Genomic DNA, 17,747 nt, shown 5'->3' with positions numbered 1-17,747 from the left:
AAAAGATTTTGGAGTGTTTTTCAATATCTAGTGAGGTTAGGGTAATTATTTAATATTATAGAAATTCGAGCACTTTGAAACATGTTGAATGAGTGGATACCCATGGTAGAAAACCCTTACAACTATCTTGTATTTATCAAGATCACTTTTCTTTTGTGTTTGCAAAACTTTTCATAATTTTATCAATTTTAAATATCAAACAAGAATGAAAATATTGAATAAATTGAAAAACATACGAAATGATAAATATTGAATGCTTGACATAATATAGTGTTGAGAACAACGCAATGATTCTAATACAACTTGTGAAGGATCCCAGATTGTGTAAATTCCTTACAATTCTCTCTTATATTAATTTCTATACCATCACTAGTTTTCCATTTCCTTCTCCCATTATAAAATTATTTCTCTTTCTCCCAACTTTGTTTCTTCGATAAGGAATAATATAAGTTTCTTGAATCTTACTATATCTCTAAGGGCTTATGCTTTATTTTTACTTCATATTTTTGTATGGTTCCTAGGGACAACAATCATTACTTATTGCATGGTGTTTTCATGTAACATCCTAAAATTTCTAAAGATTCTTTAAATCCTTGTCCTTTTATACGTTGATATCTTCGTTGGTTCCCATTTCTTTCTCTCTATTTTTTCCTCCTCTCTCTTTCCTCTTAATAAGTTTGTTCTTACTTTTTAGTTGGTTTTCCTTGTTATTGCTCTTCCTCTTATTTTTTTCTCCATAGCTTTCTTCCATGTTAAGACCCAAGCCACTTGGGTAGATATTTTCTCCACTATTTCTTGATCTATTTCATATTTTCCACCTATAGTTTCATCTTCCTATAGATCTTGCATAAGCTTCTCCAAATTGCCTAGAAGTAAAAAAACTGAAATGTTTAAAGTGCTAGGACTACTTCACTATATTCATGTTATTCTTATATTGACTCCTTACGATGCTCTTATGATTTGCTTGATAGTATCTCAAAATTGATTTGAGGTAACGACTTATGTTAATCCTCATTTCTTCATCAAGTTTTGGCAATAAACTTCCTATGAGGAAAGGAAAAGCTATTAACAAGAATAGTTTCATATTTATTTTTGGATATTGATGATGTTAAAGTCTTAGATTCCTCTTTGGTAGGCTGCATTTTATTCTTTACTATTTGTTGTAACTCTCCTTGATCCTATGTTACTAATGCATGTGTCTAATTCTTCTTAGAATCCTCCGAAAATTATCATATTTATCAAATATAGAAACTATTCATATTCCATGTAATCAGAATCAATCCAATTGTCTTATGGGAGACCCTTCTCTAGATTGAAATGAATATAAATGTAGGCACAAGCATACATGCTAACTTTATGCTTAAATTTGTCAATGTATTGACCTAAAAGTTTCCTAATTCTAAAAGCATCATCACATTATTAGTGAGGATGCAAATGGGGAAGATGCATCCATATCATTACAACATTTGGGATAAACAATTTTGGATCAAAATAAAGAATCCATCTCTTCATACACACACCTCTCCAGGAAAAAAAAAATGTCCCACTCCTAAAAATGATGCATTGTCATGTTTATGCTTCAAGATGAAAAAATAGGTTCATGTTCCATAGGAAAAATAGATTATGTTACCTTTTGATGAGAAATTTCCAATTTCTTTCAACAAAATTCACCCTTGAATGAAAAACCACTATAAATTTCCCAATCTAGCCCTACTCCCCAACAATAAGGTTTTGTTTCTAAAAGAATAATTTTTTGATTTTCTTAACTAACATTGACGAAATTGAGTTTATAGAAGATATCCCCAATGAGGAAACCAACAAATTAATGTTAACAAAATTACCATAAATGATAAGGGGAAGGGAGCCTGCACTGACATTGTGCATAAGTTGTAATAGAAAAAAGATGAAGTATATTACAATAAAGATTAAGATTAATAAAATTACATAGAAATAAGATTTAATAGTATTTGACTGATTTAAAATAGTTTTATCATAATTTTATTATTTTCATATATATAAAAATCACCTAAATATTAAATTATGTGAAAAATAAATCCAATTGAAAAACACAATTCCCAATAATTTTTTTTTATTTAATAATAAATGTGTATTTTACTGCTTTTATTTAGAAAACATCTCTTTTATTTTCATTTCCCTTTTAATAAAATATAATAAACCATCTCTTTTATTTTCATTTCCCTTTTAATAAAATATAATAGTTAGTTTATATTTATTTACTTATAATTTGTTATGAAAATATTAGAATATGAACACATAAGAAAATATTTACTCAATAATTTAACATTGAATTTGCATTAAAGTTAGAAGAACATTAAATTCTAAACGGTAAGAATGTATATCAATATAGAAAATCATCCATTTTCCGGATATGGTCTCTTGTATTTATTAGTCCCTGCATGGGACTATAGTAATTGAAAATTTTAGTTAGTATTAGTTTAGGTGAGCTTTAAGTTAAGGCTCGGGCAACTTATCAAATTATCATATTGATTTTTGAGGACCAATGAGATAATTTATCATCTTATTTGAGTTTTTTCCCGAGGAAAAGAAGCTATGGGTATTATTCCTATTGTTCCTATGATATTCAATCTATTTCATTATTTTATATCGGGAAACTAATGCTAACATTACTATGGACTTTCTGGAAACTGTTAGTATACAATTTTTCTTTGTTTGTAGGTTCCATAAACAAAACAACATCCTCATCATACTTTATTTACTATTTTGCATCTTTGAAACATTTGGTAAGCTAGAGTATACAGTTGACATATTTTATGCCACCACCGATGAAAAATTAGTTATGATGGTTACTGCATGATTACAAGTGAACATAAGGCTGAGATTGTTCAGGTGCATAAACAAGATAGATTTGAAGGTGATAATTAATGGGTGAGAAATTGTGAATATGTTGGCTTTATAAAAGAATAAAAGAATGCAATAGGAGGCTTCTCATTTGAAATTTCTTTTCTAGAGCATAAAGGGCGTCGTTATTTTTGCTAACAGTGCAACCAATATAACAAATCAGAAAGGCTAAATTACAACGTGGCGGGGGGCTTCTTTACCATGCATATTGGTTTGTGAGGGATATTGATCACAGTTGTGTTCTAGAAGCAAACAGGTGCTTAGATTTATACTAAACTTTATATTTCAGCATATCTTTCAAGATTTTTTTGCTCCTAGAACATAAGAAACAACCGTGTCCTTGAATATTGTTTTGATTTTCTTGCCTAATTTCAGTAATTATATTGTTTTTATTTTCTTCCCTAATTTCAGCAATTACAAGAGTACCTATGTTCTGTTTTTAATAATTATATTGTTTTTATTTTCTTCCCTAATTTCAGCAATTACAAGAGCACCTATGTTCTGTTTTTAATTGGATTATTTTTACTTGTTTTTTTCCTATGACAATCAAGATATCATTCCTATGACAATCAAGCTATCAATACTAGCTTGTTGCTCCATACATAAATCTTGTATTATTTTAGTTATTTCATTTCTTATCTTGAACAGATTAGTAAATTCTTGTACATTCTGATCCAATTTCTGGTGAATTTGGTGTTATTGTATATGTTGGGATCTTCCATATCCCGCTATTTCTTCAGTAGACATTTAAATTGTTCCCAGTCTGTTACCAGTGTTGCTCTTCCTTTCTATAATCTCTATCAATATTCCTTCACCATGATAAATACATTCCTACTTATTTTGGGTTTGGTGAAGTAAATTTAAACAATTAAAGCCTAAATAAACCTTCACTTGTCTCAGCCAATTGTCTAGATTTTTAACATCTACCGTGCCATCATACAGAGGTATGTTCAGATTTTCTTCAACATTAAAAGGGTTAACAATCTTTTTCTTGTTTTTCATCGTGTTGATGAAAACGAGAGCTTTATGGCTTGTCCTCCTCTGTCCGCTCATTATCCTATGTCTTTAGCACATCAGAGAGTGCTTTATGAATTGTCTTCCTCTATCCTGCCATTCTCCTCTGTCCTTAGCACATGAGAGATTTGTCTCACCAATATCTGAATATCTTCCATATTTTTCTCCATTCGTTGAAAGTGAGCTTTAAATCATTGTTCCTCCTTCTCATGGACTTGTGCAACATCTGGATCACTGATCTTGGGCTTCCTTGGTCTTCTTGGACTTTCAAGAGGACCTTGCAATGGTTTTCCTGCATCTGGAGTCTGCAAAATTCTCACAATATAGAATATGACTAGAAGTGATTTCCTTATGACTAAATGAATTACAGAAGACATTAACCATAGAACTGCTTTAGCTTCAGCTGCTTCTAGATAAACTTCAATAGGTTCCAGAACTAACTAAACTCAATCAATATGTGTTTCTTCTAGGTCAACTTCAATAGGTTCCGGGCCGATGTAACTGAGTAATCAATGAGCGCCTCAATAGGTGCTTCAATGGGATCTGGGTCTCGATCTAGCTCAAATGCTACCTCCTTCCCTGTTGCCCTGGATTCTATAATTGGATTTTCTACCGAATAAGCTTTCACTTCTTATGCTCCATCTCCAACCAATGAAACTGCGACCTTTTCCTCTCATTCTATCTTTTTGTTGCCTTCTATGCTTCAGCTTATGTCTCTACCATTGCGAGGAATCTATGCTTCGGCTTGTGTCTCTACCATTGCGAGGAAACTATGATTCAGCTTATGTCTCTACCATTGGAAACGAGTGCTTGAACTTGATCAATTGGCTATTGAATTGATCCATAAGTGGGTGCTGGTTAAATTTATCCTGCCATCTTTAATATCGGCCTCTATCGTTGGATATCAATCTATAACACAAGGCCAAACTATCTATTACTTCAATATCGCTCAGTTCTGCCCCACTCTTTTTCATTTATTTAATAGGGGGTTGCGGGCTATGCCTATTGATGTGGAAGATATGCTGCTAGAGGTTCTCAATCTCGATAGGGAAGAGATGCAAGCTATGGATCTGCCTTTGTCTCTGTTTCCTACCTTAGATCCTGCTATCGTGTTATATATTTCAATTGTCTGTCCCAACCGCTTACCTTAACTGTTGACTTTCACCCATCTGTTTTATCGTTTTTTTGGTTAGCTGTGCCGTGCTTGTTCTCTCTCCAATAAGTGGGTTTCTCTACCGCTAGTTGACCTTGCATAAATGGACTCAGAAATGGCTACTCGGTCATGTGCGGGTCATGTGTGGCACAAAGCAATGATTTGGACAAGCAGGTCAATCTATTGACGAGTGCCTTGCTAAATAACTGGTACTTATACCTGGTATCGATATAAATATGCCTATGCTACCCATCTCTTTAGTTAACTCCATTTTAGTTACCCGATGGGATTCTCCTTATCCGACCTTATCTCTGTCCTTATCAAAACGGTTTGTTGTGGGGAATTAAACGCAATTCAATTTCTGTTGTACCAACTGCGCATAATCAACTGATATGTTTTTCCTTTTCCCCTCCTTTCATTATAATTCTATTTGGATCGAAAGAAATTCTACCCCCAAAATGAAATGATTAATTAAAGGCAGCGAGCATAAAGTTGTTGAACCTAAAAGCAAATGATTCTATCCAGAGACATGGAATTGCCTGGCACCTAGCCTGTATATGCTCATTATGTCATAACCAACATTCTCTTCCAAAGACTCGATTAGGGGAAGTTTCGGAAATGGAATTCTTACTATGTCAAAAAATCACTAAGCCATCTTACTTAGTACACTGTGATGCGGTTCCATCCTCCATGTCGAGCCAAGGGTTTTTCCCTACTCTAATTTCTTTCTCTGTGCCTTCTTCCAATAGTCTCCACTTCATTGCTTCTTTCACTACCTTGAACCACGTGGGGCCATTTTTGTATGGCCTGCTCAACCAGCATATTCATCAACATCAAATATCAGGTCCAAACCCCCACATACACATTCACACTACCTTCTAATAGTCGTGGTCTCATTGGGTAGTAGTGTCTTGCCACTTCAAACTGGCACGGTCAACCACATGCCTCAATAATGCCGACAATGATCCTAGTATTCTACATGATAATGTAATACTTGGCCTGATAGTAACTTTTGATACAATATCAATACCAACTTTTTCTACTTTGTCTGACAAATATGAGAGGAATTCATACTTAGTAGCAACAATGTCGGCCTGTGGATCCCACTATGACAATTGAACACCTGCAAGCTCCACCCACAAAGAAAATGTTTTTAGTCGTAGGAAACTTCCAAACTGAAAGTCTTGTTTTCGATTCTTTGCATCCAATACATTCTATAGGATCTCACTAATGAGATACCTCACCTATCCCCCGGAGGGTATAACAAGAAATTTCTAGTTCAAATTCACTTTGGCATCACAACTATCAGTCGCATGCCTGTTTGAAGCACCTTTCCCTTTGGTAGGTCTGTAATACCCTTGTAAATAGCAATTGTGTTGCGTTGCTAGTTGACAGATTGTTGATTGAGGCTATATCATAGCCATGATTTGGAAATTTCATGTCATATTGAATGCATGGGCCATTTTCTCTTTCGCAACAACTCCATCCTTAGACTCTTCGACGCTAGAACATGAACAAAGAATGCATTATTAGGGTTATGCCCATCCTGCATCAACCTCGTAATAGCATGGATAGCCATTATAGTGATAGGGATTTTCTTGTCCAGGCAAATCCCCTCAAAATGGGTCCACAACAGTAACAACCTTACACACCACCTCACCACCAGAGAGTTTCCAAAACAGGGGCCAAAAAATAGGATAGTAATACCAGAAACATGGAATTTTCTCGCACCTAGCCTATATATGCTCATTAAGTCATAACCAACATGCTCTTCCAAAGACTCCATTAGGGAAAGTTTCGGAAATGGCATTCTTATTGTATCAGAAAATCCAGTTGATTGAAGCGATGGTTCCTTATTCAACATGATCTCAACTCATTTTTATTATACAAAGCTGGATAATTAGACGAAGTTCAATACTTTTCTCCTATACTGACATTGCTGCATTTGTATCCACCTTTGCCGCGACCACCTGTGCGTATATGCTCTAGCCGCTTCTTACTCCCGACCGAAAGGATCTGAAACTAGTAGATTTCGAACTGAAACGGGTATTGCTTCATTGGCACGATGAAATGGGTGTTGCTTCACTGCAGGATTAACTGGGGCATTCACTGATTCCGGGTAAACAAAGTAAAGTAGCTCTAACTCCTATGCTTATGATGGAATCAAGTTTTTCATTCTTTTAGCCCTCTTGTCTTGTAAAAAGGTACCTGGAAATTTGAGCTAATACAATGAAGCATTGAGAGGAATATTTATGTTTTCTGTGATCAATGCAATAAAAGGTTTAAGTATCAGTCGATAATTGCAAAATAAAAAAAAAATGATTTAGTATCAATTTTTCCTGCAACATTGATTTGGTTGGCTTCCACATAAGGATTAAGTATCAGTCTTTCATGGGACACTGATTTGGTTGGCTTTCGCATACTGTGAATTGTAACCTTACCTTGATCTTATCCCCGACGTATCTCTATCTCTATTTGTCCATAGCTAGTTCTGAAGGCAGAAGGCGGGGACTTGCTACTCCACAACCCTCTTTTTTTTATTCATGAATTTTCATTAAAATGAGAACAACATTCAATTCTAAATGGTAAGAATGTCTATCAATATAGAAAATCATCCATTTTCTAGATATGGCCTCTTAGTATTTATTTATTCATAGCAATCTTATTAAATTTTATATTTTATATATAGGGTCTCTTGTATTGGTTTATTTATATTAATTTTATTAAATTTTAATAATGATGTTATGTAAGTTTGAATTATTTTATACAATAATAAAATAATTAGCTTTAATAACAATACCAATGATTATATTTAAATAAAATATATTGTAGAATGATTATATTTAACTAAAATATATAGTAGAATGGTAGTAGTTAGGAAATATAAAATTTATTCTTCCATCCTTAGGCTATATTTCTTTTTGTGCTTTAATAAATTCATAAATTTTTGTTACTACATGGTGAATCGGTAATTATTTGGACTAGTTTAAGGGAGACCAAAGATCAACCTTCGTTGTTGCCACTATAACACCAGGAGTATATCCAGAGACCTGCAAGACAAATATACCAAATTCTTATAACACCAAGAGTATATCTAGCAACCTGTAAGACAAATATACCAAATTCCTATGATTTAGCAAGAGTTTCCATATAACACCAAGAGTATATTGAGCAACCTACACCAAGAGTATATCCAGAAACCTGTAAGCCGAATATACCAAATTCTTATGATTTAGCAAGAGCCAAGACTCACCAAGAGTATATGCCCCAACTTGCAAGCCTAATATACCAGAGTCTTATGATTTAGCAATAGTTGCCACTATAACACCAAGAGTATATTGAGCATATATCCAACAACCTGCAAGCCAAATATACCAAATTCTTATGATTTAGCAACAGTTGCCACTATAACGCCAGGAGTATATCCAATGTATATCCAACAACCTGCAAGCCAGATATATGAAATTCCTTGGACTCATCTAAGGGAAACCTACAATCAACCTTCGTTGCTGCCACTATAACACCAAGAGTATATCCAGCAATACGCAAGCCACTATAACACCAAGAGTATATCCAGCAACCTACAAGCCAGACATACGAAATTCTTATGATTTAGCAAGAGCCAAGACTCACAAATAAGGGGAATTTACTCCTTCGAGATCATAGGAGGACACTATACTCAACACCAAGAGTATATCCAGCAACCCGCAAGCCAGATATACCAAATTCTTATGATTTAACAAAAACCTAGACTCACTAATAAAAGGAGTCTACTCCTTAGAGATCATAGAAAGACACTATACTCAATAAAATTTGAACCAGAATCTGCTAAACTTCACCCCATAGAAACTTAAACTTACCATCACTATATTTAATAAATTCTTAATTACTATTTACACCTTTATGGGATCTTACTCTTTACACATTTAAGGGATCTTTCGCCCATAGGCGTCTCAACCCTAGATGGATGTAGAGACATTGACTTTTATTTTTTATAAATCGCCACACCGGGGATAAAATTTGGAGGGAATATGCTTCGTCTGAATGGATGATCCACGGTTGCAGTTGCGGAACCGTTCGATCAATAAATATTTAAAAATGAATTAAAGCTAAATTGGTCACTACGTCACCGTGAGGAACGTGGCATGAGATGGTGTCATTCTGGTTGATCTTCGGTTGATATTCGGTTGATCTTCTATCCGCTCGCGTAGCCATCACCCTCAAAAACTTTTCAAAAACTGTTCATATTAGGCCGAGACTTGGGGCCTTTGACATTATACTAATCATATTCAAGAGATTGTTCATATGAACACCAAGAACCAAAGAGTTCCAAAGTCAAGCATTAAAGTATGCAACTGCGCCAAGCATTAAAGTCAAGCATTAAAGAAACACTATATATGTGAAAGTTCGGGTAAAAAGGGGTTTTGAAAAAACATTTGTAACAGAAAGAGAATTTATCTAGCAAAGCGCTTCTGAACTGCAACCCGCAAGGAAACATGTCCAAGCGGTAAAACCCTAAACACTCTGCAGTCCAATATCCTCCTTAGGGACCAAAATTTAGGCTATAACAACTGAATCCCGAAGTGGGTATTGTATCAAGTACCAAACTCGGCAAAGAGACTGGACCCTGGTGAAAGAGATTAAAATTTGAAACCTGCACATTTTGCGGTCGAAAAAGGGTAAGCGATAAAATGAGTACAACGCTCATAACCTTCCATACCAGAGTGACCCCGCAGGCAACGATCAGGAGAGCCGTAAGTAAGGCCGTGAAGAAAAAAGAACCCTCGACACAAAACAAAAATTTATGGGAAAGGAAAACAGAATCCCGAAGTGGGTATTGTATCAAGTACCAAACTCGGCAAAGAACCTGGACCCTGGTAGAAGAGATTAAAATTTGAAACCTGCACATTTTGCCGCCGAAAAAGGGTAAGCGATAAAATGAGCACAACGCTCATCACCTTCAATACCAGAGTGACCCCGCAGGAAACGATCAGAAGAGCCGTAAGTGAGGCCGTGAAGAGAAAAGAACTCTCCGACACAAAACAAAAATTTATGGGAAAGGAAATCTTTAAGTAAACTGTGCATCTTATAACTCTGGAATGGAACCCTGTCACTTAAAAAAAAGAAAGGAAGGAAAAAAGACAGACCTGCAGTGCGAGATCGAGGGATGACAACTGTCGTGGACGCAACCCAAAACGCCAAATCATGTGATACTCACTACAATCATTAACGTATTGCACAATCATGGTCTCTCAAACAAAAACCCCAATATCAACTTGTGATGCAAAACGGAACAGAATAAAACGCTATCGAAGACACCTTAGACCACCATTGAGAATCTTTGTAACCATAGCGCCAGTTTTGGTAAATATTCAGAGAATTAACCGCTGCACGGTAGGACTCGCAGAAGAATAGTATACATTCGGTACGGAGAGAGCAGAGTCTCCTCTCCGCGAGCAGCAAACGAATGAGGGAGAATGGGGGCCTATTACCCAAAATGCGTTACCCAAGCCATACCGTAGGTCCTGCTAGCCGTTAGATGAAAGCTCTGACAGATGTAGGGCTGGCATTTAGGCGCTTAATCAAGCACAACAATGTCACATAGACTATGACGGGAAATGGAGGCTTCCAGAAAAGTTATATTAGTGTTTAGTAAGTTGTAAGGATAAATTTAATGCCAGCGGGTGGGTGAAAGTGTTTAATTATTCAGTAGACACCTTTAACTATTCTGCTATTATTTGGTACATACCTTTAATTTAATTAATTATTTGGTACATATTTTTGCACAGAAAGTTATGGAAATTTTCGTAGATTTTTGTAAATCTAAATAAAAGCTGTTAAACTTTATAATTTTAGGTGTCTTATACAGTTTTGTTGATGTTAATCTATTTCCACTATTAAAAACGTAATTCAAATTCTGCATCTACAAGATTTTTTGAAACTTAATTATTCGATAAATACCTTAAATTATTCCGTAAATACCTATAATTATTCAGTAATGAATTCCTCTATTTTAAATTTAATAATTATGTTAGGATTGTAAATAAACAAAAGATTCAATACCTATTAAGTTAGTTGATTTTTTTTGTACAAATGTGTTAATTGTGAGGTAGTTTAAAACTAAAATTAGTTAAAAAACATTCCTTTAATTATAATGATATTATTACCCTTTTTTAAATTATAATAATATTATTACAATTTACTTATAATTTGTTTATTTAAATTAAGTTATTATTATTTATTTAAAATTTATTTTACTCAATTTTATAATTTCATAATATATATATGAAATTTCAATTTCAATCTATTTAAATGAATTGAAAAAATTAAATTGTATGGGTTTTATATATAATAGCAGTGTGATTTATTAATTAATTGTTTATTTTATTTAGAGTTAAAGATAATTTTAAAAGTAATTTAAAAATTTAATAAAAAATAATATAACATATTTTTAATTTAGACCCGTTCTTGTTTATATCTACTCTCAATTCTTTATCATCAGTCTTACTTTCAATTTTCTTGACTTATTAAGCCGACCTAACTATAACGATTTTGGAAAGCTTCTTTCTCTTCTCCTTGATCAAGGAAACAAGATTTTGAAAAATGTTCATTACACTCTCTTTTCTTAAGCCTTGATATACCACATTGGTTTTAGTGGACGTTAATCATCATCATCATAACTATAATATTATTACAATTTAGTTATAACTTATTTACTTAAATTAAGTTATTATTATTTAATTAAAAATAATTTAACAAAATCTATAACTTAGTATTATTATTTTTTTACTCATATATATATATATATATATATAAAGAGTAGTTTTCTTTATTGTGTTTTTCTAGATTTTATTTGAAATTAAGTTATTTATTAAAGGTAATTCTAAAATTTAATAAATAAAAAAGTAAAAGTTAAAAGATTTATATAGAATCCATAAAGTCTTACTAGCACAACCAGTTGATGATGGGCTTTATGAGCAAGGTGAGCTAGAGTCAAACCTCATGGGGATGGTCAGGCATATGCTAAGCAGAGGAGACGTTCTATAAAATATGAATACAAAAATGAATCACGGTCAATTATGGTCAATCATGTTTATTTTAGGGTTTATAATATTTATCTTAACGTTTATATATTTTGGGTTTATAATATGAATCCATTGGGTTTAATATTATTCCCTTGGGTTTATAATACCTTCGGCTACCTTGGTTTTATAACATTAATCCCTTCAGTTTAGAATATCAATCCCTTGGGTTTATTAATCTAAGGATTCATATTCATAGGGTATAATATTATTCTTAGACCAATAGTTAATACCATTGGTTCCCCAACCTATGAGCTCGGTAAGCATGTTGCGAAGATCCTTACGCCTCTTGTTGAGAATACTAATTCTTTTATCAAGGACTCCCATGACTTTGTGAAGCTTATCAGAAATGAAAGGGTAGACCAGGATGACATCCTAATAAGTTTTGATGTGGTATCGTTATTCACCAAGATCCCCTTGGATGAAGCTATTCAAGTTATAAATGAGGTTACTGACCTAGAAACTGCAAAACTTGCTGAGATTTGTTTGCGGTCAACGGTTTTCACATTTCAAGGAGGTTATTATGAGTAGACGTCTGGGGTGGCAATGGAATCACCCCTCTCGCCAATTGTGGCCAACTTATACATGGAATACTTTGAAAAGAAAGCCCTTGAAACATACCCTTTGAAGCCAGCTTGGTGGAAACGATTCGTCGATGATACCAACCTAAAATGGACTCATGGTAGGACAAAGCTTGATAAGTTCTTTATGCACCTTAACTCTATCACTCCCGAAATAAAATTTACTATCGAGCTGGAGGAAAACAATAGTATCTCATTCTTAGATGTTCTTATCATCAGGAAGGAGGATGGCTCTTTAGGACATAAAGTTTTTAGGAAATCAACTCACACAGAAATCTACCTCCACGTTGAATCCTACCATCACCCATCCCAGAAGCTTGGTGTCCTTAACACTCTTGCCATTACATCCCTTTGAATTTTTTACTCTGAGCATCTTGAGTAAGAGAAAAAGCATTTATCTTCTATATTTTAGGGTATATGCTATAAAGAAAAAGATATTAGGAAAGCTATAGAAAGAGCGGAAATGAGGGTGTTATCTCAGGAACCTAAGGCCCAGGACCTACCTCGGTGTGGTAGAGTTTTCCTACCAAATATTTAAGGGATGATAGACAAGGTTGCCAAAATCTTGAAAAGAAAAGACATAGTCACACAGTTCTCATCACTTGGAACAATTTAAAAAGGTATGAGGTCTGTAAAGGATGAAATTGATAGCCATCAACTTAAAGGAGTTTATAAAATTGGTTGTTCTTGTCGAAAAAGTTACGTTGGTGAAACATGGCATTCTCTACCAAAAATACTAAATGAAGATGGAGAAGATACTAAGAATGGAAGGTCCCATACGTCAGCCCTTGTGGAACATTCCTAAAAAACGAAACACCAAGTTTGTTTGGAGAGCGCCTCAATTATCGCAAGAGAAGAACAATATCAAAGACGAAAGATTAGGGAGGCTCTTGAAATTATAAAACATCCACAGAATCTCAACAGAGACAATGGTATCGAGATTAGTGGAAGTTGACTTCCTTTAATCAAAGGGATTAGGACCACCAGTACATCTCAAGTAATCAGGTAATTGCTCCTCTCCTATTATAATTTTCTGATCTCATATTAAAAATAAAAATAGTTAAAAATTAGTTATTATTATGATTCTTAATAATAATTATCATTATTATTATTAAGTATTTATAATAATAATTAATTAAAAATTAGTTATAATAATAATAATAATAATTCATTTATAATAATAATAATTATTATTAGTATCATTAAATATTTATATTAACAATTAATTATTATAATATCATTTAGTTTACTAACCAATTAATTTAGAATTAAAATATAATAATAATTAGTCATTATAATATCTATTAATTAATTAATTAATCAATCAATTTATAATAAAATAATTTCAATTTATCTTATATTAAAAATAGAATAATTAAGTACCAATATTAATTATTAAGCATTTACAATAATAATTAGTATCTAATTATAATATCTATTAACTAATTAATTAATTAAATCTAATAAATTTAGTAGCATTATCATAAAAACTATTCATTAAAAGATATTCTAATAATAATAAAAATAAAAATAATAAAATACAATTTATTATAAAGATTATAATAAAACTTTAAACATGGTTAATAATTATTATAAATAAAATTAAAGATTAAAAATAAAGATAAACAAAAATTTTAAGCCGATCTCATCTCCTTGAAATCAAATTATCTTAATACTATCTATCCTCTCACTAAGCTCTTCTTCTATCATCATTTAGTAATTGTCCTGATGATGGATCCATGTTGGGATTTGAAACTTTGACAAGTATGATTATTACTGTGGATACTCCAAGATTCAACTTAAAAGAAATGAACCATAGATGCCTGAAATTCAAGGTCTATAATATTAATCCTAGGGTTTAATATAAAGCTTTGGGTTTATAATCATGGTGAACAATGGTACGATGTCACATTGTGTCAAAGATTGTCTCAATATGAAAATACCCATGGTCAATCGTCGTCAACCATGGTCCAACATCGCATTGTGACAAAGATTGTCTCAAAAGAAAATCAATCATGGTCAACCAAGTTTATTTTAGGGTTTATATTACTCATCTAAGTGTTTATAATATAAATTATTGGATTTAATATATATCCCTTATGTTTAAAATCTAAGGGTTCATAATCCTTTTGTTTATAATAAAAATCCCTTGTGTTTATAATCATGGTCAACCATGACCCAACATCACATTTTGACAAAGATTTTCTCCATATGAAAATCAACCATGGTTGAATGTCGAATTGTGACAATGATTGTCTCAATATGAAAATCAATCATCCTCAACCATGGTCCAATGTCGCATTATGATAAAGATTGTCTCAATATGAAAAAGAATCATGGTCAACCATGGCCATCCATGGTTATTTTACGGTTTATAATATTTATCTTATGGTTTATATACTTTAGGTTTATCATATTAATCCTTTGGGTTTAATATTTTTCCCTTGGGTTTATAATATCAATCTCTTGATTTTATAAATCTAAAAGTTCATATTCATAGGGTATAATATTATTCATAAGGTTAGTAATATTAATCTTAGTGTTTAATATAAATCCTTTGGTTTTATAATCATGGTTTACCATGGTCTAATATCACATTGTGATAAAGATTGTCTCAATATGAAAATCAAGCATGGTCAACAGTGGCTAATTATGTTCCAACATTGCATTGTGACAGAGATTGTTTCAATATGAAATTCAACCATGGTAAACCATTAATCCTTTAAGTTTATAATATCAATATGTTGGGTTCATTATTCTAAGGGGTCATATTCATAGGGTGTAATATTGTTCATAGGGTTTATGATATAAATGATTGGGTTTAATATAAATCCATTGGGTTTATAATCATGGTCAACCGTAGTCCAATGTGACATTTTCACCAACATTTTCTTAATATGAAAATCAACCATGGTCCAATGTCACAATGTGATAAATATTTTCTCAATATGAAAATGAACCATGATCAACCACACTCAACCATTTTATTTTAGGGTTTATAATATTTATGTTAGGGTTTATATACCTTTCGTTTATAATATTAACCCCTCGGTTATAATACCTTGGGGTTTTAGAATTAGCAACATTGCCAACCATGTTTCAATGTCACACTGTGACAAAGATTATTTCGTTCTGAAAATCAACCATGGTCAATCATTGTTAACCATCGTCAACCACAGTCCCCTGTCACATTGTGATAATGATTGTCTCAATATGAAAATCAACCATGGCCCACCATGATCATCCTTCGTCCAAAGTCGTATTGTGAAAAACATTGTCTGAATATCAAAATCAACCATTATAAACCATGGTGAACCATGTTTATTGTAAGGATTATCGTATTTCTCTTACGGTTTATATACTTAATGTTTATAATACTATTCCCTTAGGTTTAATATTATTCCCTTGGATTTATTATTTCCTTTGACTTATAATATCAATCCCTTAGGTTTATTAGTTTAGGGGTTCATATTCCTAGGGTATAATATTATTCATAAGGTTTATAACATTAATCGTATCATTTAATATAAATCCCTTGTGTTTATAATCATGGTCAACCATAGTCGAATGTCACATTATGGAGAATATTGTCTCAATATGAAAATCAACCATGGTCACCATGGTCAGCCATTGTCCAATGTCCCAATGTGATAAAGATTGCCTAAATATGAAACTCAACCATGCTAAACCATGGTCAACCATGTTTATTTTACGATTTATAGTATTTATCTTAGGGTTTATATACATAGGGTTTATAATATTGATCACTTGGGTTTAATACTAATCCCTTGTGTTAAATGGAATTCCCCTAGGTTTTTACTATCAATCCCTTGAGTTTATTATTCCTTTGAGTTTATAATATCAATCTATTGGGTTTATGAATCTAAGGTTTCATATTCCTAGGCTGTAATTCCATTCATAGGGTTTACAATATAAATCCTTGGGTTTGATATAAATCCCTTGGGTTTATAATCATGGTCAAACATGGTCGAACGTCACATTATAAAAAATATTTTATCATTATGAAAATCAACCGTGGTCCAACATCCCATTATGACAAAGATTTTATCAATATCAAAATGAACCATGGTTAACCACGATCAACCATGTTTATTTTAGGGTTTAGAATATTTATCTCAGGGTTTATAAACCTTGGGTTTATAATATTAATCCCTTGGGTTTAATATTATCCCCTTGGGCCCCGGATCCGGGTGGCGATACGCGGCATATCGGTCTTCATGTGTGAATTAATTACCCAGTACTGCCAGCTGCAGAGCAGCGTGGACTCCCGGGCTATTACCTCACGCGAGCTGCTCCTGCGCATTAAAACAGTCTTGGGTGAAGGATGGGCAATCAATGTCTGCATTGATCAGCGCATCAGGTCTCTCGTTATAATCATGCAGATCCAAGGTTTATTCTCCATGCTTGGTGTTCTGCAGTATGGTGACATAACCTGGCCTGCGGAAGCTGCGATTGATGGTGTCGTTTTGGCGCATTGCGGAAAGCTTGAGCCTTTAATTCGTCAGGGTAATCTCCTTCCTGCTCTGGTCTCGCATTCTCTGTTTGTGTTTAATAATTCTATTGCTGGGTTTAAGTTCTGCCATCCGGCGGTCTTGGTTGATATCTCCAGTGGGTAAACCTCTGGCTTCTCCTAATTCGGTCCTGTTGTTTTCTTAGCCCACTCCCCCTCTGATTTTGTCTTTCTTCATCTCACCATGGGGCGTTCTGGAAAGCGCTATCACTCTGGGGAGCGTAGGGAAACCAGTCGGCACCCTCCAGTCGCTCTGGCTGTGGAAACTACGCCCTCCCCTGTTCATGAAACTGGCCCCTCTGTTAGTTCTGCCTCGAAGCCTAAACCCAATAGTGCGTTTCAAACTGCGCCCTTTAAGTTCCAGAGTAATTTGCATAGACCCCTGATTACTACCCACATCACCCTCATTATCTCAGAAGAGGAAAACATGGTCTCCCCCTTAGCCTGTATAGTCCCTGACCCGTCTCTTGGCAATGAGAGTTCCTTAGATGATGACAGCATGGGAA

At 33.6% G+C, this 17,747-nt stretch overlaps 1 long non-coding RNA gene across 1 annotated transcript; it reads right to left on the bottom strand.

The window, feature by feature from the left end:
• Positions 1–9,389: 9,389 nt before the first annotated feature.
• Positions 9,390–10,591, bottom strand: LOC149224350 (uncharacterized). The gene is made up of 2 exons (XR_016249058.1): positions 10,195–10,591; positions 9,390–9,948 (listed from the first exon to the last, which is right to left on the bottom strand). It is a non-coding gene; the product is annotated as an uncharacterized LOC149224350 (long non-coding RNA).
• Positions 10,592–17,747: the final 7,156 nt, after the last annotated feature.

The sequence above is a fragment of the Pinus tabuliformis genome, chromosome Q (genome assembly GCF_031772625.1).
Source record: "Pinus tabuliformis cultivar Carrire ecotype Pingquan chromosome Q, CPIR1, whole genome shotgun sequence".
NCBI lineage: Eukaryota > Viridiplantae > Streptophyta > Pinopsida > Pinales > Pinaceae > Pinus > Pinus tabuliformis.
The sequence above is the reverse complement of the archived record's forward strand: the minus strand, read 5'-3'. Positions and strand labels throughout refer to the sequence as shown.